Source organism: Mirounga angustirostris, unplaced genomic scaffold (assembly GCF_029215605.1).
Source record: "Mirounga angustirostris isolate CCGP_5_RB_7025 unplaced genomic scaffold, mMirAng1.0.hap1 SCAF_4, whole genome shotgun sequence".
NCBI classification, from domain to species: Eukaryota; Metazoa; Chordata; class Mammalia; order Carnivora; family Phocidae; genus Mirounga; species Mirounga angustirostris.
The window spans coordinates 60,953,425-60,970,161 of record NW_026991712.1 but is presented as its reverse complement, the minus strand read 5'-3'; positions in this window follow the sequence as shown (position 1 = coordinate 60,970,161).

Genomic DNA, 16,737 nt, shown 5'->3' with positions numbered 1-16,737 from the left:
GAGGTCCCTGAATTCTGCCATGAGCATGCCGTCTATGAAGCCAAAATATCCCAGCACCTAGCATGGTCCTTACATTGACCATGCAGGTGATCGTGCAGGAGCTGAACCATGGCTTATCAATGGCTACCGGTATGAACTGGAATTTGCTCTTGGTTATGGGATATCCTTAAATTGAAAAACTGCTAAAAATATTGTTTTAAAACATGGTTGCCAGAGAGGAGGGATGTAGGGGGATGTGCAAAATGGGTGAAGGGGAATGGGAGGTACAGACTTCCAGTTATGGAATGAGTAATTCACGGGCCTGAAAGGTACAGCATAGGGAATATAGTCAGTGGTATTGGAATAGTGTTGTACCGTGACAGGTGGTAACTACACTTGTGGGGAGCACAGCATAATGTATAGACTTGCCGAATCACTATGTTGTACACCTAAAACTAATGTAAACTTGTGTGTTAACTATACTTGACTAAAAAAGAAAAAAAGATATAGAGTTCTATAAATCAGTTAAAGTATTTTTTAGACTTTGTTGTTGAGGGAGCCAAGATCAATAATATGTGGTCTTCATAGTTGCGATGATCACCTAGTTGATGTTGCTGGAAACATTATTTTGTGAAGAATTTCCTACCATCTCCCTGTGAGGATGCACTGAAGTGGCTTCTTGGGAAAACACTGGTAGGATTTCATGCTTGTGACTTTTAAACTGCTGGAACAATCTAAATAAAGTAAGTTACCATTAGATAAAGCAGAATATTCTTGAAAAAACTGGGGCTGTGTTGGATTCAGCTGCTACATCTTTTCATGTTAAAACTAAAAGTATTCCTGCCTCTGGGGAAGCAAAAGAGGAAGAATTGGAGCATAAAGTCTAATAGAGTGACCTCCAATTAATCAGGTACACGTGAGGAATTGCACTGTTTATTTTAGAGAAAAAAAGCCAGACAACTAGGGGCTCATAGCAGTTGTTCTTTGCTGAACTGTAAGACGGATTATTTGAGAAAAAGAATCATAAGTTCTTGCCTTTCAAATATGGCTGGAAATCCATAATCACGTTGAGAGCCCTATCCACCCCATGGCTCTGCCAGGTAAATTGGGAGTGAATTGCTGCATAAAACACCAAGTCTCCAGCTTCCACCAGGTATGGCAAAGACAGCGATAAAAAAAAAAAATGGGGGGGACATCCTGTTTTTATTTACTCTGTATTTGGTCTGGCAAGATATATTTTAAAAATCATTTTGCTGGTTACCTGGGTGGCTCAGTTGGTTAAGCGACTGCCTTCGGCTCAGGTCATGACCCTGGAGTCCCGGGATCGAGTCCCGCATCGGGCTCCCTGCTCAGCAGGGAGTCTGCTTCTCCCTCTGACCCTCCCCCCTCTCATGTGCTTGCTCTCTCTCTCATTCTCTCTCTCTCAAATAAATAAATAAAATCTTTAAAAAAAAATCATTTTGCTGGAGTGAAAAGTGAGGGATCGTGGATTAACTCTTAATAGAAGCTAATTAAACTTTACCTTTACCGCCTGGGGAGGGGTCCCCACCACTAGACGAAGACGTGATCATTTACCTTGGGTTGGGCTTGACAGCTGGTGAAGGGTAGACGCCTTTTGGTTCTATATCCAGTGGTCTCGCATAGAGGCAGTCACAGGATGGAGTTCCCTCCTGCTGGTAAACTACACTTCCATCTGGCAAAAAGGTTAGAAGGAAAGAAAGGGAGGCGGAGGATGGGCACCAAGGAGGGGGTTATGTGTGTGCCACGCTGCACTGTGCACTAGTTGACGTGGTCCCTTCTAAGTGGGCAGAATCAGGAGCCCAGCTCTGTATTAATCAGTTCTGTCACCATCCACCGCAAACCACAAGTTTGGGAGTCAGGAAGGTAGATGAGCAAGGAATGAAAAAAGTGGATGTTTTGAGGAAAATTTATAAACAAAACTGATTTGATTCTGTAAGAGGGACTAAAACATACTTAAATGATTTTACTGAATTTCCTGAAAACCTAACTTCCTATCACCTAATTTCCTTTTCCCTTCATAATACTTTGAAGCTATTGGGTGGATACACAAATGCCAAATTGTCTGAGATTGTATTTCTTTTTCTAAGGTTAATTCAACAATGCCTCTACTAAATGTGAAATTTATAAAATATGTACCATGCTTGATGCTTCTGAACTTGAAATGTGGGCTTTTTGAAGAGGAATGCTATATTAATGATCCGATGGATTCTATTTCAAATTATTAAACAAAAAAATGGATCTTTTTTTAAGTAGGCCCCATGCCCAATGTGGGGCTTGAACTCGTGACCCTGAGATCAAGAGTCACATGTTCTACCGACTGAGCCAGCCAGACACCAGCCCCCGCCCCACCCCAGGTTTTCTTTTCTGATCCAGAAATGCTAACTTCAGATTTAATACACCATGTTTTATTTATAGTATCCAAAAGGAGTTTGGTGAAAAAAATCACATAAGTTAGGTTATAGCCTAGCACAGTGCCTAGAATATAGTTGGCGCTCAACCAGTGTTTGTAGAATAAATGAGTGAATAGCCAGGAGCATTTAGCATTCATTTAAGGACTGAACACATCAATACTCCTGACACAGCTATGGAACTCAATCAACTGGTGGCCTGAGGGAACAATTTACCATTACAATTTGTTACTGATACAACTCACGAGGCAGATGCTCATTATAAGACAGAAAATTAATGAGGCCAAGGATCTCCATTTAATGCCTCTAGGGACCAGTTATTTTTGTTCTGTTCCATGGCTGCATCCACAACCCATAACCTTTGCCAGTTGTCACATACTCGGGCATGCTCTTTGTCACACAGAGAGATCCAGAAAGGAGATTGTGAGGAGATTAGCTCAGAGCCATTACCATTAAGGCGAAATAAAGTGAACAGCATGCACTCTCTACAGAGGTCAGTTGCAACAACTGAGCAAAGGAAGAACGGTACATTTTGTAGCCAACTGGACCTAGTACTCAAACATGTCACAGTCCTGTGTGTACGGTGCCCTGGCATGGTTGGCGATAGCCAGCCTAGCCACAGTCTGCGAGAAAATGGAGTCATTCCAAAGCAATGACTGTAGCGAAGGCTCAACCCACAGAACTCAAAATGGACTCGCGTGCCTTACAACCACCTATCCCTTCCAGAAGCCCCCTTTTGCTAAACCCATATATTTCAGATTATCCCAGCATTACCTAGCAACATTCTTTGAATAATAGACTGGTATATTTTCTTCCTGGCAAGCCTCACCTTGATCTGCATTATCATTTAGGCCCCATCTGAAAACACCATTCATTTAAATAAGCAATAGAGACTAAAATAAAATTCCATTCATGCTTAACTCTCCAGTGTGGTTTGGAAATGCTTTCTTCTTCAGCCAGTCTTATGTTACATGCTGGATGGTCTTTTCTTTGACCACCTCATAAAAAAGGGCTCATAAATACTTTTCATGTGTTATTTAAACTAGCGGTACTCCCCAAGGCACTGCGCTCCCATTTTCTTTTTTTTAATCCTTTGTGTATTTCTAAAGTATTTCTAAACCAGTAGCAGAGGTAAAAGCATACTCTAAGTTGAGAGGGCCATGTTCTATCACTATCAGGCCACAAATTTCCTTTACTGATAAAAAGAATTTACTTCTCAGCAAAATGTTGCCTGATTTATATGCTTTCTTTCTAAAAATAATCCTTCTTGAGATGTAAGTGCCAGGGCTAGAATATATGTGTCTTTTCTTGATGCCTCTGAAACTGGAATCGTGACTTTTTAGCACAAGAACTGTCTAGGACTTTCTGATAGACAAGAGCTTTATTTTCTCATAATCTGTTAATGTCTGAATAATGAGGCAAGGAAGACAGAGTAGTTGCCTAGTGTATAGGCTTGTTACGCGGTGTGCGGCGTGGTCTTGGCTAGGAGCGGAAATGGTGCATCCATTCTTTCTAGCAAGTTGGGGTGGGGTCATGGCCGGCACTTCACCAGTGCCATGACTCACATGTGTTTCTTCTCCCTAGAGTTTCTTAGCTCTTTCTTATATTTTTATTGTGCTTGTCAGTCCCACTCTGAAATAAATTTTGGTTCGCTCTACTGCTGCATCCAAGGACCGCGTTCCTCATTTCAATTTTACATGAATCCACCATTGTTCCCTATTCCCTACTTCAGTCATAGAATTATGATATGGATTAGAGTTAGACGGGAACTGAGAGATCATCTAGCCCTGCTTCCCTCTAAGTACAGAAAATCTTCCCTCGGTATTCCATATGGATGCCCCTTCAGTATTATTTCCATAATTTTAGGAACAAGTAGTTTTCAACTTTGCAGGTTGTGTACTTACTGCTCAAACTGGGAGAGATTCTAAGCATGGACACATCTGCATCCCTCTGTTGGCACTTACCTGCAAAGTTTATGAACTTGGTAGAATTTCTTATAAGTATTATAATAAGTATTATTAATGTCTTATAATTTTTTTTTTAAGATTTTATTTATTTATTTGAGACAGAGAGAATGAGAGAGCCAGAGAGCACATGAGAGGGGGGAGGGTCAGAGGGAGAAGCAGACTCCCTGCCGAGCAGGGAGCCCGATGTGGGACTCGATCCCGGGACTCCAGGATCATGACCTGAGCCGAAGGCAGTCGCTTAACCAACTGAGCCACCCAGGTGCCCTAATGTCTTATAATTTTGCTAGACTTCTTAAGGATTTGAAAAATGTCAGTTCTAATGATTTTAACTCTTTATTTATAGTCATTCTTCTTCCATCTGTGTAGCCCAATCCATATGAAGAGACAAGACTTCTCCAAAATTCATGGACGCATATTTCCAACTGCCTCCTGGTTATCCCTACCTGGATTAATTTTATGTTCTTTTGTTCATTTAGCAAGTCTTTATGGAGCAGCAGATATGTTGCAGGCATTATGCTAGGCACTAGTGGTACAGATGTGAAGCAAACCATACCCTTGCTCTCTTAGAGTTTATATCTAATAGGGTGATTAATCATTGAGAAATACAGGACACGTCCTATAGGCTCTTCCATTGATACATGCTTAAAATTAACTCATCAGTTTATTTCCTCTTTAAACTAGCTGTCCACCTCCTCAAATCCTGCATCCGTGGTTCTCAAAGCAAGTTCTTCAGAGTGGCAGCAGTGTCTCCTGAGAACTTGTTAGAAATGCCAACTCTGGAGCCCCACTCATATCTACTGAATAGAAACTTTGGGGGATGGGGCCCAGAAATTTGTGTTTCAGTAAACCCTCTGGGTGATTCTGATGCTTGCTCACGTTTCAGAACACCTATCTACGTGGAGTCACCATAGAGCCTCCCAAATTCGAAACCCCATAGTTTTGGTTTATCGGTCTTTGTTTTTCTTCCCCAGTCAGGAAGCCTTGCCAATTCTCCCGAAGCAACTTCTTCTGCCAGGTTTTAAATTCAGAAATTTCTTCTGCATTAAAATCTGCCAGGTTTAAAATTCATACCCTTATGTCTTGTCTGATGTAACTTCCTCATTGGTGTCTGTTACCATCACTTACTTTCCCATCTCACTGACCTGCATACAGCCAACAGAGCTCTCTTCCTATGTTAAAAATCTTGTCCTACTGCAAAACAAAAGTAAACAAACATAAAAATTCCATTGGCTGCTTGTTGCCTTCTGGATAAGATCTAAACTGAATGAGGGACACAGGGCCCTGCAATCTGAATGGAACGGATCTCACAGCCTTATGTGTATACCTTGGTGCAGTTTTTCACTGCTTTCCCCTGATCCCTGAAGACACTGTCACATCATCCCCTCTTGTGATTGTCTCTGCAAATAGCTCTTGATTATGACTGCACAGCCACCCCATCCTCTCCTATCCTCACATTCCTGTCCCTGGCTTTTGAGCAGGCAAACTCCACTTATCTTTCAAAGACTAGACCAGATATCACCTCTTCTGTGAAGCCTTCCCTGACTTCCCTGGGAGCTTATTGGTCCCTCTAATTCCCTCCAGCACTTCGTTCGTTCCTACCGAGCCAGAGAGGCACCCCTCCCCATGGCACTCTGTTCATTCCTCATGGCGGCACACTTATGTTCCACATTCATTTTAATAACTGAGAATGTGAAACCCAGAGACTGTATGATTTGTTCAGGGTCACACAGCTACACAATGGCAGAGCCAAGAATTAACCAAGGTCTCCTGGCTACTAGTGCAGGATAATATCCTATGTGTTTACAAAATCCTGTTTGGTGTGTTTGGTGATCTGGGTAGTGGGCAATTTTTCTTTTCTTTAGACATGACCAGTGAAATCCAGGAGATTCTTTATAATCCCACTTAAAGTGGGAGCCTTTGTTTTTGCTAAGTTGAGAGCTGGGGAAATTTGAGGATCATTTTATGCTGCTGAAGTCTCCTGCTGCATTCCCATACTATCAAGATTCTCTTACAACATCTGGCTGCTTTACAGGGCATTTCATGGAGCAAATCAATTAACATTTAAAAAGTCAGGGCTGAGAGAAAGAAATATTTGAATGGTAGCATAGCACTCTCCAAATTCCCTAAGAGATAGCTGATGATTGAATTGCACAAAACTTTATAACTAGTCACTTCTATTTAATACAACTTCCTCCTAACCATTTTATTTCCAAATTCAAGTCAGGGTCACCAGATTCTTTGGCCCATGGACAAGACCTAAATAGACATTATTTAATATGAATACCCTTTGCCTTGCTACTGATTTATCCTCTCTCTGACAGTGGTGTCTGAGACTAAGATTGTGGGTTGAGAAATTACATTTAGCCTCTAAGGCCCTGGGGTGGTTCTTTCAAGATCTAGTCATTAGATTCGGGCTGAACAGTACAGGGAAACAATGGCATGGCTCCTGCATCTACTTGAGCTGTGCTTGAAGTACTGAAAACATAGAAGCTGTTTCCACTTGTGAAATTAAGTTCTGGAAAATTCACTTCAAATTGTTCAAGCTATTCCTAAGAGAGACTCAGTAGGTATATGCGTGCACACGTACACATCCACAGAATAGTGAGGTCCTTCACATATCTCCATTTTGAAAGTGCCAACATCACAAGATGCTGATATAAGGTACCTAGAAGAGTGCTTGACACATGGTAGACACTCAAAGCATAGACTGTCAAATAAATAAAGGGGTGTGATTAAAGAATAGTGATGCTGTCATGATCATATTAACTTAGTGGAATCACCATTTTACAAATTCTGTGATATTTTGGAAAGCACCTAATTTCTCCAATTCGAAGATATCCTTATCTCTAATAAGGCAGGAGAGCACTTCTCTTGCAGGGCTGGTGTAGGAGTTAAATGAAGAGATATTTACAAAGTGTCTCTATTATTAATTAGCAGGGGTAGGGAAATAAACGTCTTTAACTTCAATCTGTTTTTTTGTGAAATGGGGTAAAAAACATCTGACTTATGACCCTCCAAGTGTGTTATGATCCAGAAAGTCATAAATATGAACATATTAAGTTGCAAAGCTCATAGAATGTAAAGGTGATGTTATCCTCTGCCTTTGTTAAAGATTGTTGTCAAGCAAACGTCCTTCCCGGGCACTTTACCTTATTCTAAGCAAAGCAAAATGAAAATTTTTTTTTTTAATTTTAAAAATTTTATTATGTTATGTTAGTCACCATACAGTACATCATTAGTTTTTGATGTAGTGTTCCATGATTCACTGTTTGCGTATAACACCCAGTGCTCCATGCAATATGTACCCTCCTTCAAATAGAGTGACTTGGAGATCACAAGATTCACCCTGTCTTTAATCACCTCTCAAACATAACCAAATGAATGTACTAGTAAGTACCTTTTTAAAATAAAAGGGTCTTCTCTATCATTTAACTTATAGAAACGATATTGAGAGTAAAGGAGCTGACAAAGATTTAGTCCTCTCCAGGTATTCCATGAAATGGGGGGAAGGATTGCCCTTCTTCTTTCTACTTGGAATGTTTTTGGATCACATTTTTCATCCAGTTATTTGCCATACTCCTTTCCCAGCCCACTCCCACAAGATCCTCCCCTTACACACACACACACACACACACGCAGAGATATTGAAGTGATATAGGCTTCAGACTTTATTTCTCTTTCTCCCTTCCCTAAATCTTTTCCCATGCTGTGGTTAGTAATGGGCTCTGATCTGTTGGAAATGGGAACAGAGCAATAATTCCAACACAGAGCCTCACTAGTTTGAAAAATCGAGCCAAGCTGCAAGATTTTCTAAACATTCCATCACATTAATACCTTGTGGGTCTATGGGGACCTTCATCTAAGTCTCTCCAAACACTTGCCTGAGTTTGGTTAATCCTCAGTATAGCCATGGTGAAACATTCCCACATTCTGGAGGGGCTGTGAGTGAAGCCTCCACTCAGCCAGGAAGCTGCTCAGGAACCTGGGTGAGAAAAGGAAATGTCTACCCTGAGTTCTGTTGTCTCTCAGCACATATGTGCACACCCGGCAAATTCATGGAGCAGGACTTGGGGAGAAGACAAGGAAGTTTGTTTCAAATAAAATAAACTTTCAAATGGAACAAGAAACATATTGCTTTATTTTTCATAGCTGAAAGAGTCTCTATTTGCCAAAAAATGGAATCAAAAGAATCTGTCTATAATCAACTACTCTCTGTGGCCTCTGTCTGGAATTCTCCCCATGACCAAATTAATTATTAATAAAGTTATTCATTCAATAAACATTTACTGAACACATTCTAGGTACTGGCCTAGGGAAAAAACCCATAAATGTGGACAAAATAGTGCCTCTTGCCCTCAAGGAACTTGCTGTATAATAATTTAGAGAGAGAAACAAATTATCAAAATATTAAGGTACTACATATATACGCACTTTGCATATATTTCTTTGTGAGCTCATTCTTCAACTTAAATGACTTCATTTGGGAAGCTTCCATTGATTTTCCTGTACCTAAAATTATTCCTCTGAATTGCCCTGGCATTATATCTGTTCTTCCCTTGTGCTTTTCTCTTCTTACCTTGATTTATGGTTATGCACATGCATTATTTTCCTTCATAAGCTCTAAGTCTCTTGAGTATAAAGTTTCTGAATTAGGTTCATATGCTAAGCACCTAGCACAGATTGGCATTTAATAAGTGTTAGTTGCATGAGTGAATAAAGAATGAACAAGTTAAAACTTGGTCAATAACCTAAGAGCTATTGTGCTTTAAAACCGAGCAATTAAAATCTTTGTCCCATAAATATCAGTAGTTGCTGGTCAAGTATGGAAAGGGAGGGAGGGAAGAGGAAGGAAGGAAGAAAGGAAGGAAGGCCAAATATGTAGGATCTGAGCATTTGAAGGCAGTTCTTAACTATATTAATGAGAATGTTAAATAAGTCTGTATACTTGACCCTTAATTCAGGGTTTAGGAGCACCGACCCTCATACAGTCAAAAATCCATGTATAATTGACTTTCTCTGCTTGACTTACTTCACTTAGCATAATCTCCTCCAGTCCCATCCATGTTGATGCAAAAGTTGGGTATTCATCCTTTCTGATGGCTGAGTAGTATTCCATTGTATATATGGACCACATCTTCTTTATCCATTTGTCTATTGAAGGGCATCTCAGCTCTTTCCACGGTTTGGATATTGCGGACATTGATGATATGAACATTGGGGTGCATGTGGCCCTTCTTTTCACTACATCTGTATCTTTGGGGTATTTTGAATCATGGAACACTACATCGAAAACTAATGATGTTCTGTATGGTGACTAACATAACATAATTAAAAAAATATAATTAGAAAAGAATCCATGTATAATTTTTGACTCCTCAAAATCTTAACTGCTAATAGCCTACTGTTGACCAGAAGCCTTACTGAAACATAAACCGTCAATGAACCCATATTTTGTATGTTATATGCATTATACTATATTCTTACACTGAGGTAAGCTAGAGGAAAAAAAAAGTTAAGAAAATCATAAGGAAGAGAACATTCATAGTATTGGACTGTATTTATAAAAAATATGTATTTAAATGGACCTGTGTTGTTTAAGAGTCAACAGTACAACTGTTTAAAATGGATTTTTGTTCTTCTAATTAATTTCAGTAGATAAGTTGAACAACAATGCTGGGATTCCTAAATCCTTCAAAGCTCAAACATAAGCTCTGTGTGTGTATGTGTGTGTGCATGCACGCGCATGCGTTTGAGATTTCTCTTGTTCTCTTGCTAATTTGACAAACTGAAAAAATAAAAGCTTTTTCTCAATATTCTCCCCTGCTCTAAATTAGTGTCTGGAAAGCGGGCTGGGACTACTTCCTACAAGTAAATTTTTGGTGCTACATAAGTCAACCTGGATCTACGTAGATTTGGAGGCAAATTTGTGTATAACATGAAAAGGCACGAGGGACAGTGGACATCACAAAATTGTAGATGTGAAGCAGAAAAGCTGAGGCATGCATATAAAAATTGGCGTAAGTGATGCTGATTGCTGGGAATAACCAGCAGGATCCAGGTGAACAAATAAATGCCTCAGCCTAAGCGTATAGGTGATGATATGACATTAGCCATAGTAGAGTAAGCATGCTAGAAAAAGTGTCCATTCATTTTTCTGGAGCTCCTCACCAGTCTGGAAGCATGCTTGCATGAAGCTTAGTAACCAAATGTTTAATTTTCCTTAGATGGATGCAGGGACATATTTGGAACATAGAGCTGTTGCCGCTTACTCTACTGGGTCCTTCTCATCTTACTGGGCCAGGGAACCGGCTTTGTAATAGGTTTTTGGCATGGTGGACTCAGTACCAGATCGGGTAAGAGACAGGGGATGTTCTTTCCTGCTGTGAGGAAGGTTGGAGCTACTTCATATACTACTGGGATTCCCTTTCAAGGAATATTTTGGACTAAACTGTCTTTTTCCTGATGGATTTTGTTTTGGATCATCCTTTACCAAGGATATAATCATGGGCTGTTAACATTTTTTTGGACTTTGATTTGGCTGGTAACTACAATATTTTTGGAAACCTGTTTTCATTGAATTTCATTTCCTTTTTCCTGTTAAGTATATCATTGGGCTAGAAGAGAAGAGCCTCAGATTTTTGGAAGTCTTTGTGTTTTGTGCTTGCTGCTCAATTCAGATTGGATACCACAGGAGGAAAGAACTGAAACTCACTCATGACTTTTGTGGTCCCCTCCGCTGGAGAGCCAGAATCCACACCCTGACCTGCGTTAGGTGGTTAGCACGAACATCGAAACAATGGTCACTTAATACTATCATAACATTGCATAAGTCATTTCCTTCCTTTCTAGAATGTGGAGGGATACATGAGAAGCAAAGAAAAATCTGTGACCCCACTACTCATATTTTCCACAGGCTTCCAATTACTCTTTAATCTGTACCAAACTATGGAGGGTGATGTTAAAAACTTGTGTGAGAATCTGGCAGAGTTTTGCACATTAACGTTGTATCTGGTCTGGTTTCTAAAACCATTCTGGCAATTTGGAAAACTTGCCAGCAAGAGCCGATCGTTCAACAGGAATAGTCTGTTTAATTATTAGACCGTGGCCTTCTTGGTTTGGTGTTGCTTTTAAAGAATACAGAACACACACAGCAGGATTCCGGCTTCCTCCTCTCCGGCAAATGTGTTTGGCATCCATGTGACAAACAAATTAGTAGTATCTTTAGAAGACACGGGAGTTTTATGGTACAAGAGAAACATGATAAAAAGGAATGAAGCGAAGTCTTAGTGAAGTTCATTCTCAGACAACTTTGCGAATCTCATGGGAGATGCCTTTCCCTTGCCACCAAACAACAGGTAAAATAGACTAATTTCATTTATTCATTCATCTAACAAATCTTTATTGAGCACCCCCTGTGTAACAGCCCTATTCTTACACTGACATGGAAGTTAGCTACTGTTGTCATGAAGCTTTTTCTAGTGAAATCCTGGGCTAGCGAAGCAGTGCTCCCTTTGAATAGAAACCTATTGTTGCTAAGCTTCCTTTTCGAAAGCCGCCATGAAAATGCTCTAGAGTGATGTGGTTCTTTAAAAAGAAATTATGACAGTGACACAGTTACTGGTATTTCTTTTATCCTCTCTAATTTTAAAGCTGAGCTTTTCCAGAAGAGCTTCTGGAAGAGGTGGAATCCAGCATGATGATAAAAACAATGTGCTAAAGAGACAAGACGTAAGAGCAGGTTTGTGTATGTGCTCGCATGACAGCAGGCACACTTCTAAGGAAGGATTTATTGGTCCAGCCAGGTGTGGGCTTTCATTCCTTAATGTGCCAGCTGGACCCCTCTTACCAAATCTTGGCTCCAAGAGTTTGTTTCCAATCAGTGGGCTTTGCGATACTGATAGACCTGCTCCACGCAAAAGCTCATCACCAGGAAAAAGTGGGGGCTACACAGTCAAGTGCACCACCTTCCACCTCCTGCCTTCTCTCCGTGTCCTTGATCACCATCATGTTCCCCATAGACCCTACATCAAATCAGAACACAGAGACTTCTCAAACTCTTTAAGAATATGTAGACCATTAACAGGGGTGAAAACATCTAGTACTGAATATCAGCATGAGTGCCATATTGCTTTAGCTTGCCAGCAATCAGAGTAATTAGCTTTGTAATTAGCTTCCTCACAGTTTTTCCCCTCTTTTTTCACCACGTGATAGATATTGGGCCAGATTTGATGTCCAACATACTTGCCAACCAACTGTGCCCATGCTAGCATGTGTTTAAGAAAGAATCCCTGATACATAATGGGTCTTACTTAAATACCAATGAATAGCACCCACTTTTCCATAACACTGTTTGAGATGAAAGTTAATGCCAAATTTTCAAAGCCTGATGTCCAAGTCAATGTGATTACTAAGTGAAAGTTTTCTGTGCATCAAAACAGTCAACATCAAGCTTGTGTTAATGGCTTTTAACATCTAATTTCCCATCTTAATCGTAGGGAAGCAAAGTCCTACCATTTCTTCTCCATTAGAAAAAAGTGTCTCCTCATAAAAGGGAAGGGGAAGAGTAATTAAAGGAAGGAAAAAAAAAAAACCCTTTAAATAGCATATTATCTCTTTTCTCCTATTGACAAGAAATCAGGTTTTCAGCTTATTAATTACCTTATAAATACAAAAGTTTCCTGGTTATTCTCTCTTGGTTGCAGAGCGTGACTTTGAAGTCAGCCTCACTGTTGAGTGGCTGGACATTGAACTAATGAGATTTTACTGTTTTGAACAGCTGGTCAAATTTGGAGGCCCCTCGAGCCTAAAAGCAACTGCTGATTTACAAGGATCCTGTAATATAGGCAGTCTTGTCTGACGCTTTTGTTGTTGATTTAGGCCAGAGCAAAGGTGTAGATTTTGTGATGCCATAAAAATGTCAAGGGATTGATTTGAGAATATGTAATACCTATAGGTAGCTCCCACTAGGAGCCAGCATCTTGTGTGGCTCATATTCAAGAATGTTTTAGGAAGGTTTGGGTTTTCAATGGGGCAATGTGTTTTAGAGAGGGAGGGTTTGGATGAGTTGGCTGTTTACAACTGGGTGAAGCCAAAAAGAAGCCCTTGAAAATTAGAACTCCTATTTGCACCTTCCCTCCCTTCCTGGTTGTTAAGATGGTAAAGCAAAGGACTCAGATCATATTACCTCTACATCTATGCATATCTAAAAAAAAATAGGGACATTTTCTTCAAAGCATAAACATAATAATCCTTTGGTTTCTTCTAATACCCAGTCCATCTTCATTTTTCTTATTGTTTCAGAAGTATCTTTTTCAATTGGTTTGATCATCTCAGGATCCAAATAAGGTCACACATTATTGTTTGGTTGCTATATCTCTTAATCCAGAATAGTCTGTCCTGAAGTAAATACTTTTATTGCCATTTATAGACAAGAAAACTGAGGCTGAAGAGGACCCACAGGTAATGAGAAGAAACAATGTTCTCCAGGATCCAAATCTGTCTCTACACTGCTTCCCTCTTTTTCCTAGCCAACTCATTCTTTCTGTTGAGGTTGGATTTATTTCCTCTGGGTATCTTCCTTTCCACCTTACTGTTTTATCTTTCATGCACCTTGGTAGAATTTCAGATCAGAGTTCGACTCATATTGCATCCATGTTATTTGTGTTTGTAGCTTTTTCTGAATTATTTCAGAGTAGAAGACAGAATCCTAGAAATCATGCAGTGAGCTCTAGAGCCTGGAGGTGAGGTCCCACTGATGTCTTCAGTAATTTTCAGAATTCTCCCGAATGCTCTGTAACTGAAAAGGGAAGGCTGCTGATAAGAAGATAAATAGCACACGTTTATTTCTCTATCCTTTTAAATGGAGATGAGACTTCAGTTTCGAAGCCAGTACATATCTTCCTTTCAGGTAGCAGTGAGAGTACAGAAGAATCCCATGCTGGTCCCCTTGCCTTGGTGGGGTGATGAGATCAAAGCAAAACACAGGAAACATTTCACACATCCATAAAAACCTATGCTTTACCTCTGTTCATCTGGCCCAGCATTCCATCTCTCCCAGAGGCAATCCTACCTATCCTACCGTCAGCCCTGCCCTTGCATACTGCTAAGAACAGGTGGTTTCTTTGAAACCATGATGCCAGTGTCTGCCTGGCTTGAATTTGCAGCTTTGTTGCTGTATCTGGGACTTCTCCACCACTGCACTCATTTCCCCTCTCAGATCCCACTCCACACCCCTCAAGGACACTGAGCCTTGCCAGAGATTGCTGCAGCGCTATGGCAGGTTGCACTTCTGGCTTGCTGCGTGCTTTTGCATCAAACAGGCATGGGTTTGAACCACAGTCAGCCAATCCTCTGACCGCTCCCTGTAGGATATTGTACAAGTTGCTCAGCCACTCTGGTCACATGGTGTCTGCTTTCCGATAATAGACCCAGGACAAGATCTAGCCCCTCAGGTTAGGACAGCTAGCCTTCCTGATTTTTAGTCTCAGCTGTCTTAGGGAAACTCTGGTATAACTAAAGTTACTTTTTTTTTCCCTTTTTCTCTCTCCAGATAAAAGTACTCCAGAGTACTAAAATCCTAAGTCTCTTCTTACCTCGTTAATGCTATTTTCTTGTGATGACCATGATTTTGTTATTTACATGACCTAATTCCTCCATTTAAGACCTGGTCTTTCGTATGTTTACCCCAGAAGAAAGCAAAATCTCCCTTCTTTGAATATCCATACTTGTTATTTATTTGTTTTTGGTATTATTCCACATGGCCTCCACTCTATCTTGCTTTTCTTATAACCCAGGTGTGGCTATCCTAGTTCTCTTAACGGACAGACTGTAAGTCCATCAGGGCAGGGTCTTATCTTAGAGCTTTGAACCAAAGCTCTCACCCACCTCATAGTGCTCAGCATAGTATTTTAAGCACACAGAGTATTCAGTGCACATGTATTAGTAAATCCGTGAATCCTCAGGGGCACCTTAGGAGCAGAGTGGTATTGATTTCCACTTAATCTCTAACTTTGACACTCCCGCTAGTTTGGGAGAAGGGATAAAACATTTGGAAAGTGTTGGGCAGTTACCTGCCTCTCTGCCATTCTAAGGCTTCTTATGAGCTTATTTCATTTGTATATCTTATGGACTAAACATTTGTCACCTCAGTTTCTTCAATAGGTAATAAAAATGGATCTACCTATAACAAAAGGCCAACTCCTCTTAGTGGTGGATGCCATGTGTTCATTTAAAGATCTCATTAGTCAATGTGTACTCCCAACCAAACATTGAAGGGATCTCTGTATCTAAGTTGTTGCTGTTCACCTAGGAAGGCATTTCCTTGGCCCTAGAAACTGAGGCTGTTGCAAACATATTCTAGAAAACAGGACTTAGACCTCTGCTTCACCTGGGCTTCCATTTTTACTAAATTTTTTTCCACCTCTGCTGGTGTGAACCTGGGTGGGAAAGGCTAAATCAGTGGCTTTACCATGGGAAAGGTTAACTCAGGTATGGACTTCTCTTGATTTGAGTTCATAGGTTCTACCCCACTGTTTCATATCAGGAGTCAGGTGACTTTCCATAGCCAGCCTTGCCCAGGGGCAGGAAGTCTAGAAATCCTCTGACAACTTGCCCACCAATCCTGGGGGTGGGGGGGGGTTGCTGATTGCCAAGGGACCTGGGTGCTACCGAGCTTTGCTTAAAAGTGGCTATTACCGTTAGCCAAACTGTGAGATTAAGGGTGCCTCCAGACCACTAACTCTGCCCAAGACTTCTGACACCAACTGCAAGGAGTTAGCACCCAATATCAAAGTTGGAAGGCACAATCCCAGGACTGCCTTACTTCTGACACCAACTGTCAAGTTTAGGGGGGGTTCCCAAAATTACCCTCAGGTTTGATAATGTACTGGAAGAACTCCTTAAACTTGCTGAAAGCTATTATACTCACAGCTGTGGTTTATTACAGGCAGAGGACACAGATCAAATTTAGTCAAAGGAAAAGAAGCATATGGCAGAGTTTGGAAGGGTAAAAGCAAAGCTTCCATCATCCTCGGGGACGCGTTACCCTCCAGTATCAGTGTGTGACAACATACATGGAGTATTGCCAATCAGGGAGGCTCACCTGAGCTTCAGGATCAAGGGTTTTTATTGGGGCTTCATTACATAGGTATTATGGATTGATTGCCCATGTGATGGATCTCAACTTCCAGGTCAACTGCATGACCTAAAGCCATCACTCTAAAGCACATGCTTAATCTTCTGCAGTGGTCACCTTCCCCTCTCAGACTATCTCAGGTGGCTGGCCCCACCCTAAGATCCAGTGTGGCCAACTTCTTCTGCAAAGACCCTCCTATCAGGTATGACATAGATTACATCCCAGAAGT